General features: G+C 48.9%; 1 long non-coding RNA gene across 1 annotated transcript; it reads left to right on the top strand.

Annotated features, from left to right (window-relative positions):
• The first annotated feature begins 3,454 nt into the window (after positions 1–3,454).
• On the top strand, positions 3,455–7,765 carry LOC122902039. The gene is made up of 2 exons (XR_006383729.1): positions 3,455–3,568; positions 6,553–7,765. It is a non-coding gene; the product is annotated as an uncharacterized LOC122902039 (long non-coding RNA).
• The last annotated feature ends 2,795 nt before the right edge of the window (positions 7,766–10,560 follow it).

Raw genomic sequence — 10,560 nt, forward strand, 5'->3', positions numbered from 1 at the left:
CCTTTACTTGACTCTTGCTGACTCGGGGTCAGCCCTACCCCATGCATGATATTCCCCAGGGTTACCCTCCTGTTAGTACCTACCTCTTTGGCCAAGATCATGGCCTCTTTTCCATATTGTATCCCCCCTGCCCACCAAACGGGCCAAGGAGGCAGATACCCAGGGGGTCAGCCAACCCAGCAAACGAGCCCAATACATGAATGTTTATTCGTGGGTCTCTCTGAGTGTGGTAGGAACTTCAGAAATATGTGAATTGGGGTGGGGGGGGAGAAATATCTGAATCGAGTAGGGGGAGACCTGGCTTAGGTCCTGATTTTGTGCCTCTTGAGTGAGTCCCCTCTGCTCCCCAGGACTTTGATTTTCTTATCTGTATAATAATTACCTTAAAGGACCAAAAAGGTTCCACTCGTGCGACTTCAGGGCCTAGGGCTTGACTGGTGTGGCCCTCGGGCCATGTTCTCTGGGCCTCTTCTGCTGGGCAGCCATCCCCACCGGCCCCCACTTATTCAACTTCTACCCTCATGATTACATAGCTTCCTGCAGCTCATTAGCATGTTTACAAGTATCTTTTCCTTTGTTCTTCTCAGGACCCCTGTGAGATATTTTACTGTTGTTCCCATGTTACAACTTTTTTTTTTTTTTAATTTTTTTAAAATTTTTTTTTTAAAGATTTTATTTATTTATTTGAGAGAGAGAGACAGTGAGAGAGAGCATGAGCGAGGAGAAGGTCAGAGAGCGAAGCAGACTCCCCATGGAGCTGGGAGCCTGATGTGGGACTCGATCCCGGGACTCCAGGATCACGCCCTGAGCCGAAGGCAGTCGTCCAACCAACTGAGCCACCCAGGCGTCCCCCATGTTACTACTTTTTTAAAAAGATTTTATTTCTTTAAAACATTTTTAAAGATTTATTTATTTTAGAAAGAGATTGAGAGAGACTGGGTGTGCGCAGGAGCAGGGGGAGGGGCAGAGGGAAAGGGAGGGAATCCTCAAGCAGACCCCCCACTGAGCGCAGTGCCCAACACTGGGCTCCATCCCAGGACCCTGAGGTCATGACCTGAGCTGAAATCAAGAGTCGGACACTCAACAACTAAGCCACACAGACACCCCAAAAGATTTTATTTTTTTAAAGTTTAATTCCTACACCCAACTCAGGGCTTGAACTCATGACCCAGAGATCAAGAGTCGCATACTCCACTGACTGAGGCAGCCAGGAGCCCCTTATTCCTGTTTTAAAGTTGTCTGAACTGAGCCTCAGAGAGTGGTGTCCTTGCTCAAGTAAGGTGGTAGAAGCCCCACTCTGTCTGATTCCGGGGCCCCCGTGCCCTCTCAGCAGGGATCACCCCCTTCCCTGCTGTCCTCCCCGCCTCCAGCACAGGGGAGGCTCACCATAAATATTTGTTGCAAATGAATGAGTAGATTCCCTGCTTTTGAGTCCCTTCTTCCTCTCCAAAAGGAAAAGGGAAGCATAATATAGAAAGAAAGCAAAAAGAAAAACAGAGCTAATGTTATTTGAATACCATGCACCAAACGCTTTGGGATGTATTCCCTCCCTTAAGCCTCCCTCCAGCCCGTGGGAGTCCCACCTCCATCCTGTACCTAAGGGACCTGAGACCCTTAAGCAGTCAAGCCACTTCCTTGAGGTCACAAAGCAAGGATTGTGCGACCCAGAATTCACATGCAACCTCCAGGAGCTTGTGTTCCCTCTTCAAACTGCTTTTCCAGGAGCTTGCAACTTGCAGGTGTAGCTCTTAAAAGAGGCCAGCAGATGTGGACCAGCTGGGCCATTTAAAGAGTTCAGTATTAAATATTTAGTGACAGGTTGATGACTGGCCCCCAGGAGGCAGAGAGGGGGGAGGCTTGGCAGGTGGATGCTGCTCTTGCTGGGCCCCGGGCCAGTGCCATGAGGAAGACTATTCTTGGACTTGTGTCTTTGGGTGTCCCAGCATAAGAGGAGAAAAGAGGGCTGGAGACATGGCATGACAACACGGGAGCAGCTCCCCATTGGCTGAAGGGTGGTGGCACCGGAGGCCGTGCCAGGCCTTCAATTAGTAGGTGGCATTGCCAAGGCATGTTGGTCGAAGCTGGGTTTTCATGGGGCTTCAAAATCACCCACTCCTCTGGCTTCTCTCTTCTCACTGGGACTGGGCTCCCTATCCTCCCTGAAGATGACAGATGCCGCAGCAGACCCTGGGGTTATGGGGCTGCCTGTGAGAGCCCCCAGTTGTGTGTCTTAATAATAAAAACAAATAATCATAACTGTAGATATCTAGGGGAAAGAAAGTGTAAAAAAGCATTCACCAACTACAATGACTAAATCACTAGGGGGCACGATTCAGGGTGATTTGAATTTTTATTTGTCCCTAGGTTTTTAAGTGTACAATGGTCACTGCTACTTGTATAATTTAAAATACTACTAATAATACATTGGTTGGTGAATCCTAACAACCTGCCTTTCCATCGTGCTTAAGGGTTTATGGAGTACTTTCCGTGGTGAGTGGCTCTCAACCTGGACTATAGGTCTGAATCACCTAGAGAGATTTTTTTTTTAATCCTATGCTTGATCCCCGAGACAGAGGTTCTGATGTAATTGGTCAGGGATGGGGCAGTTTATCTTTTTAATTAAAAACCTTTTTAAAGATTTTGTTTGTAGTTGAGAGTGAGAGAGGGCACTTTGGTGGGGAGGCAGAGGGCAACAAAGAAAGACTCCCCACTGAGCAGGGAGCAGGTCAAAGGGCTTGATCCTAGGACCCTAAGATCATGACCAGCTGAAGGCAGATGCCTAACGGACTGAACCACCCATGTGTCCTTTTTCAATTAAAAAAGTTTTAATTGAGGGGCGCCTGGGAGGCTCAGTCGATTAAGCATCTGCCTGCGGTTCAAGCTTGATCCCAGGGTCTTGGGATCGAGCTCCATGTCTGGCTCTCTGCTCTGCAGGGAGCCTGCTTCTCCCTCTCCCTCTGCCTGCTGCTCTGCCTGCTTGTGCTCTCTCTCCATCTCTCTCTGTCAAATAAATAAATAAAATCTTTTAAAATAAAAAATAAAATCTTTAAAAGTAAAAAATAAAAAATAAAAAAAGTTTTAATTGAAGTAGAGTTGATACACAATATCACGTTAGTTTCAGGTGTACAATATAGCCTTCAGATAGGACAATCACATACATAACAAAAGGGAGTGTGATCACTATCTGTTGCTGAAGTTGTTACAATATTGTTGACTGTGTTCCCTTTGTTGTACTGATCATTCAGGGGACTGATATATTTAACTGGAAGCTCATCCATATTTTGAGTAAACTTTATTTTAGAATAGCTTCATTTTTAAAATATTTCATTTATTTGAGAGAGAGAATGAGAGAGCGAGAGAGATAACCAGAAGGGGAGGGTCAGAGGGTGAAGCAGATTCCCAGCTGAGCAGGGAGCCCAATGCAGGACTCGATCCTAGGACACTGGGACCATGACCCAGCTGAAGGCAGACTCCCTACAACTGAGCCACCCAGGCGCCCCAAGCGTGGCACATGCTTACTTCATTCCTCCCAGTGTGGACATCATCGTCCTGAAAGACACCTGTGCAGGTAAGTCTGCCCTTTTCAGATCCATGGTGGGGACCTCCCATGACCAGTGATGCTCTATCTGGAAATCAGGTGAGCTCCTCAGACCCTGCTCCTATGTGCAGAGGAAGCTGCTGCAAAATGCAGTCATGTTCCAGAACCTTCCATCCAGAGCCCTCTGGTAGTTCAGCCTGCTTCCAGCTGCTAGAATATATCCCTTGATGGAATGGCACTGTTTTTGGTCTTCCTTTTATTTTTCAAGGCCAAGCCAATAGGAAGGAAGGAGCCTCCATGAAGCTCTCAATCATTTTGTATCTCTGAGCTTCGATTTTCCCATCTGTGAAATGGGGATGATAGCACGAGTTTGTTATTTACAGCTGCCTTAGCCCAGAGCCTGGCCCAGTGTCAGGATCTGACAAATCATCACTGTTGGTGTTACAACGGCCCCGATAACTGACAATTTTCCACGTAGCGCCTGCCTCTGGAAGTGCTGGGTTCGGCTCCCCCTCTCGGAAAGGTAGGCGCTGGGAAACTGTTACTTATTTGCGCACCAGGGTTTGTGATGGATTCCTAGCCATTGTCCATTTCCCTGCTCAAGCTGCACCCTCGTTGGTGGAGTACCCTCTGCTGGATGGTTCAGGAGGAAATCCTGATGTGTCTAAACCAACAGCAGTGGACCCACGCCCTTGTGTGGGAGGGGATGTGCGGCCCAGTTCTGCCCAAAGACACTTCAGGGGAGGTCTGCTGGGTATGGGAGGAGGTTCCTGGGGGTTGTCCTCTCTGGGGGAGACCCAGGATGCTGCTGCAGCCATATTCCCACCGGGAAGAAGGCCCCTGACACAGCTGGCTGTGTTCATCACAGGGCAGGAAGAGAGACGGATCTCCTTCTTGGTGGTGATATGGTGAGCTCAGAAACGGAATCAGCCCATCTGTGGAGCCTAACCCCATAGCTTGGGCTTCCTTTTTTTTCTTCTAAGTTTTTCTTTTTATTACTGTTTTATGGTAAAACAACAACAAACAAAAAACATATAACTTGAGACCTACCCCCTTAACAAAGTTTGTTTTTTTTCTTAAGATTTTATTTATTTATTTGAGAGAGAGAGAGAGCACACACAAGCAGGGGGGAGGGGTAGAGGGAGAAGCAGACTCCTCACCAAGCAAGGAGCCCCTTGGGACTTGATCCTAGGACTCTGGGATCATGACCTAAGCTGAAAGCAGATGCTTAACTGACTGAGCCACCCAGGTGTCTGCCCTTAACAAAGATTTAAGTAGACAGTAAAGAATTGTTAGTGGATAAGGAAGATGCGGTATATACATGCTGTGAGATTCCTTTTTAGAAGGTAAACTAAAGAGACTTCTTACTTTAAGTCATTTTTCAGTTACCAGGAAGCATTCCCATCAACAGATTTTTCTAGAACAACATTGCTAACAGTGATACATCATATATGCATGGGAAAGAGGGTATTAAAATACACTTGTATAATCAACCATTTTTAAGTGTGTGATTCAGTGGCATGAAGTACACTCATAATGGGGGCGCCTGGGCAGCTCAGGCAGTTAGGCATCTGCCTTTGGCTCAGGTCGTGATCCCCGGGTCCTAGGATGGAGCCCTGTGCTGTCGCAGCAGGGATCCTGCTTCTCCCTCTCCCTCTGCCCCTCCATACCCCCAGCTTGTGCACACTCTCTTTTTCTCTCTCTCAAGTAAATAAATAAAACGTAAAAAAAAGAAAAAGCATACTCACAAGGTTGGGCAACCATCTCAGTGTGTTTGAGCTGTTATTTAATATACAAAATCAGGTTGTGGGAACAGATAATAACAATAATAATACTCCCACGGCCCTTATCACACTGCGGGTGGGGATGGGTATTTCTGTGCCCAAGATATGACTGGCCAAAAAGACACCAGAAAACAAAATATTCAAATACCCTTTTCCCCAGGCAGGTTGGTAGTTTGCCATGGCCCACAGATAGGAGAGGTTGCTGGAAGACTGTTTCCCCTGCCCCCCAGGGGTGCAGCAGGGGCCAAGAGTGGAGATTGAATCACTCAGGCTGATGGCCTTTGCCATGGCTGAATTTCAGAAGACACGCCCACACTGCGTGCAAACAGCATGCCTTCCAAGGGAAAAATGTGATGTGCGATCTGAGGATAATGCTTCAACCACAATAGCATCTGGAGAACTGATGTCAGAGGCTCTCCCCACACACACGCCCCCTGCCTCACCTCCACCCAGTTCTCCCTGGGGTTGGGAGCCCCAAGACCTCTTTGGAGAGTCACGTGACCCAGCGTGGTGGAGCTTACCCCGACTTTACACAGGGAGAGCCGAGGCCCAGAGGCGGGGAGGGCATGCCCAAACTGGGCAAGCGGCAGAGCTGGTGTGTCTAGTGAGAGCATTGGTGGCCTCAGTGAGCGGAGGCAGGAAGAAGCCGCAGAGAAAGGGAGACTCAGCCGGTACCCGCTCAGCATTGGAGAGGGACTGTTCCCTGTGACTTCCCTTCTCACAGTGTCTCTGGAACATATGGTTATCGCAACCCCACTTTTCAGATGAGGAAAGTGAGGTTTCGTGTTGTCCAGGGTCCCCATCCCAAAGCCCACACCAGTTCCATTCTGCTGGGCTGTCAAGTGTGGTCCCAGTCCACTGAAATGGGGCGTCATCAAGCCAGCCTTGTATTTTCTGAGACTTTCCCAGACATGGGCACCCACTGGCCAATCCTGGATGGCAGACAGCTTCCGTTTCCTAAGTTCCCAAGTTCAAGGTGATCAGTGGAGGGAGTCAGAGCAACTCCCTTCTCTGCTTGAGCCTTTCTGGGCTCCCCGTTTCCCTCTGCGTGAAGCCCACACCATGAGCAGGCCACTGGACCCAGAATGGGGGTCTGGCTCTTGGCTAAACTCACCCACCACACCAGCCTTTCCTTTGACTTCCCTGGCCAATTTCCACCATGCTGTTCCTTCTGCCCGGAAGGCTCTGCATGGCTTCTGACTCCTCTTTATCCTTTTGTCTTTTCTCTAGGAAGCCCTCTAATGGGTTCAGGATGCCTGGCCTTGGGACACACTGCATTTTGCCCATAGCGTTCACTGCAGTGTGAAAGCAATGATTTTTTAAAACTTAATAACCTGCACACACAAGACTGTGAGCTTCATGAGAGCAGGGACCTCGCTGCCTTGTTCCTATGATATGTCACCAAGTCTCTGCTCTACTGATCGATCCACAACAGGTGCCTAGTAAAAATACTGGATGAAGGAGTGAGTGAAACTCTGGCCAGTGGGACACTAACCTAAGCACACTTGTCGTTGGGGATGTGGGGGCAGGAGCTGGAGGGCCACACTTTTGCCAGCAGTTTGCCCCCAACTGGGCCATGTGCCAGGACTGGTTCCTGAAAATGAGCACAATCTCGCTTGAGCAAGTACCTGGGCCGTTCGTTCCTGAGTCCTCTCCTGAATGTCAAGAGCCTTTGTCCCTGGGGCAGTCTTCCCCACTTGTCCTGTCTCCACACCGCCCTCACCAGGACAGTAAAGGACTCATATGACTGGCCTGGGTCCTGGGGGAAGGGCAGCAGGAGCGAGGAACATACCCCCCAAAGCCACTATTGAAATTAGAAGGTAGAAGGGTGTAGAAAACAAGATGGAGTCACTCATGTCAAGCAGGGTCCTGTGCGGAGTAATGACGCCAGCCGCTAAGGGAACCTCGGCTGTGAGATATCGCCAGGACCAGCCCCAGCTGACCACACACCCGAGCTGATAGCAAGCAGGAGCAGAGCAGGTGTGCGGCAGTCCAGGACTGATAAACCCCTTTCAATGGCAGAGGATGTTGGCAGCAAACTGTCAGACTCTTCAGCCATGACCCCCTCTCTGTCTGCCCACTGAAAAAAGAGGCAGACACCACCCAAAGGTCTGCTCGACAATCTCCCAACAGAACTGAGATCCATCCCAGTTTGAACAGAATAAGGAGAAGCAGTAAGTGCTGAGAGCTGAGAGTCTCTTCTCAACAGTGCTCGCAGACTGACTTCACATTTTTTCTTTTTTTTTTCTTTCCTTCCTTAACTTCCTCCCCCCTCTGTCATCTTATTGGTTGTGTGACTTGTGTAATGTTCTGCTCTGCGTGCTGTGTAAGAAGCCAAGTCAGTCATGTGGTGAAATGTCATTGACTTTGAAATCCTGAACCTGCTTTGTAATTACGTGAACCTGGCTTTAGGACTGAATAAAGCTGACATTGTGGAAAGACATATCTCGTGTGTGTGCGTGTGTGTGTGTGTGTCTTCATAGCGTGCTCATAACAGAGGGAGGGACCTCTGAAATTATCAGGCCAGATCTACTCCCTTTACCCTCAGGGAAAATGAGGCTCAAAGAGGGACGTCAAGTCTTGAAACCACTCCACAGGGTTAGAACCAGATCTCGGGTCCCCTGACAAGGGGGCCTGGGTGCTTTCCACTTTCCTGGACTCCCTGCTTTTACCCCGAATTTCTGAGAGCCAGGGAGGGCATGATGACAGTCAGCAACATCACCCTTGGCATCCCCATAGGATCTCTGTCAAGTGCCAACATGTGTCCCAGGTGAATCTTTAAATATGCCATCTCCCTGAACATTGTCCTTGATACTTTGAAGGAAGTGTCATTAGGATCCCCATTTTTCAGATGAGGAAACAGAGGCTCAGAGAGATAATGTCATTTGCTCAAGGTCACGCAGCTGGAAGTGGTAGACCTAGGGTTTGATCCTGTGTCTGCCAGAATGCAGAATCTGTGTTTCTGTCTCTTCCCTTGTCTCAGGTTGAGATGCTCAGATTCAGTGCATGATTTATTCCTATTAGAAGAGGGAGAAGCTCCGGCATATGGGTAGCTCAGTCGGTTAGGCATCTTCCTTCGGCTGGGGTCATGATCCTGGGGTCCTGGGATCGAGTCCCGCATTGGGCTCCCTAATTGGTGGGGAGTCTGCTTCTCTCTCTCTCTCTCTCTCTCTGCCTGCCCCTCTGCCTACTTGTGCTCTCTATGTCTCTGTCAAATAAATAAATAAAATCTTTAAAAAAAAAAAAAAGAAGAAGGGAGAAACTCAAGAAGTGATGTGGGATGAAGGAGACCAGCTTTCAATTTTTCTATTTCTCCAGCTAACAGTGGTCGTTTGCCGTGAAGTCTTGGGTCAGGGACACAATGCTTGGGTCTGCTGGCCGCATTTTCCCCCCAAACACCCCCCCCCCAGCACTGCATCCTGTGTGGGTACAAGAATGAGGTGGTATTTTCCCTTTCCTCTGCTCTGTGCTGTTTCAATGCCCCCAATACTATTTTCATCCAGTAACTGAAAAACTGTGCAAATATTGAGTTGCAGTATGCTGTGCCGTTTTCCTGGGACAGCAGCAAGCGGGCCTGCTGGTGGGTGTCGCCTGTGCATTAATTAGGGAAAAGCAGCAGACGGGCCCTGGAAACAACAAGGCGGGTTGGCAAGGCGGGTTGGCATGGTGGCTCTTCACACTCAGAGGAGTTGGCTCAACAAAGCCCATTTGGCACATTTAGTCCTGCTGAAAACCTGGCAGTTGGAGAGGGGACATCACTGGAATCAATTACCCCCAGGACTGCCAGTCCTGGGTGGAAATAACTCAAGAAATCAATTCATAATAACCACCCCATTCATGGAGGGCTGCCTCCCTGCCAACTTGCCAACTGCCTCATTTACATTAACCCCTTCACCCTCACGTCAGCCGTGAGAGGTCATGACCATGACCTACCAGCCTTGTTTTACCGATGAGACCATAGGGGCCAAGGGTGGGCCACTCCAGGATCGGCTGCATCGGCATGAAATGATGGGGAGTTAAGAAGCCATCAAACCCCAGCGGCTTCAGGAAAAGTGCTTTACCTCCCACCCATCCCCGCTGGAACTGCCTAAAAATAATTTAGATAGAGGACCTGCTCAAGGAAGAGAGCTAGCACCATATATAACCACATTATGGTATGAACAAGGTATGGTGGACAGGGAGGGACCCAGGAAGGCCACTTGGATCAAAGTCCTCTCTAATATCCTGTTGTTCCCGAGCAGCCCAGCAAACGTGTTTACCAAATACTCTTTTAAAAAATTTTTATTTACTTATTTGACAGGGAAAGACAGAGCACAAGCATGGGGAGTAGCAGAGGGAGAAGGAGAAGCAGGCTCCCCGCCAAGCAGAAAGCTCAGTGCAGGGCTTGATCCCAGGACCCCAGCATCATGACATGAGCCAAAGGTAGATGCTTAACCAACTGAGCCACCCAGGCAGACTCCAAATAGTTACTCTTTTTCATCTTCTTGTGAACTGCATTCCTTCTCTTCGAAGTCCCAGACCCCCTACCCCTTCTCCTTAGTTCAGCATGACACATACAGCTCACTGTGCCTGTCTTTGGAATTTCCATGTCTACGTGGATTCCCCCATACATACGAAATTCAATCTGAGTTTTTCCTGTTAATCTGGCTTACATCAACTTGATTCTTGGTCCAGCGAGGACCTTGAAGGGACAGGAGAATCTGATCCCCCAACAAGACCATGGAGGGTTAGAGAGGGAAAGTCTGGTAGGCTAAGTAATGAATGTGTCCCCAAAGAGAGGGGTTCTCATTCCCTGGAACCCCTCAATGTGACCTTAGGTGGGAAAGATGTCTTTGCAAATGTGATCGAGTTAAGGATCCTGAGCTGGAGGGATTACCCTGCCTTACCTGGGTGGGCCCTAACCGCCATTACAAGCACCCTATAAGACAGAGATGGGGTGCTGTGCACCCACCAGGAAAGCTATGTGAAGACAGAGGCAGAATTTGGATCTGTGCAGCCTGAAGCCAAAGGATGCCCAGACCCCTCAAAAGCTAAAAGGGGCAAGGAGCCGATTCTCCTCTAGAACTTTCCGAGGACATGCCATGGGGCTGACACTTTGATTTTGCCTTGGTGATACAGATTTCAGACTTCTGGCCTCTGAAACAGAATAAATTTTTGGTTGTTTTAACCCACCAGGCTTGTGGGCCTTTGCAATACGGCAGCCCCAGGAAATTCACATAGGAAGTGACTTGTCCACAG

This window comes from Neovison vison, chromosome 3 (genome assembly GCF_020171115.1).
Source record: "Neovison vison isolate M4711 chromosome 3, ASM_NN_V1, whole genome shotgun sequence".
Lineage (NCBI taxonomy): Eukaryota > Metazoa > Chordata > Mammalia > Carnivora > Mustelidae > Neogale > Neogale vison.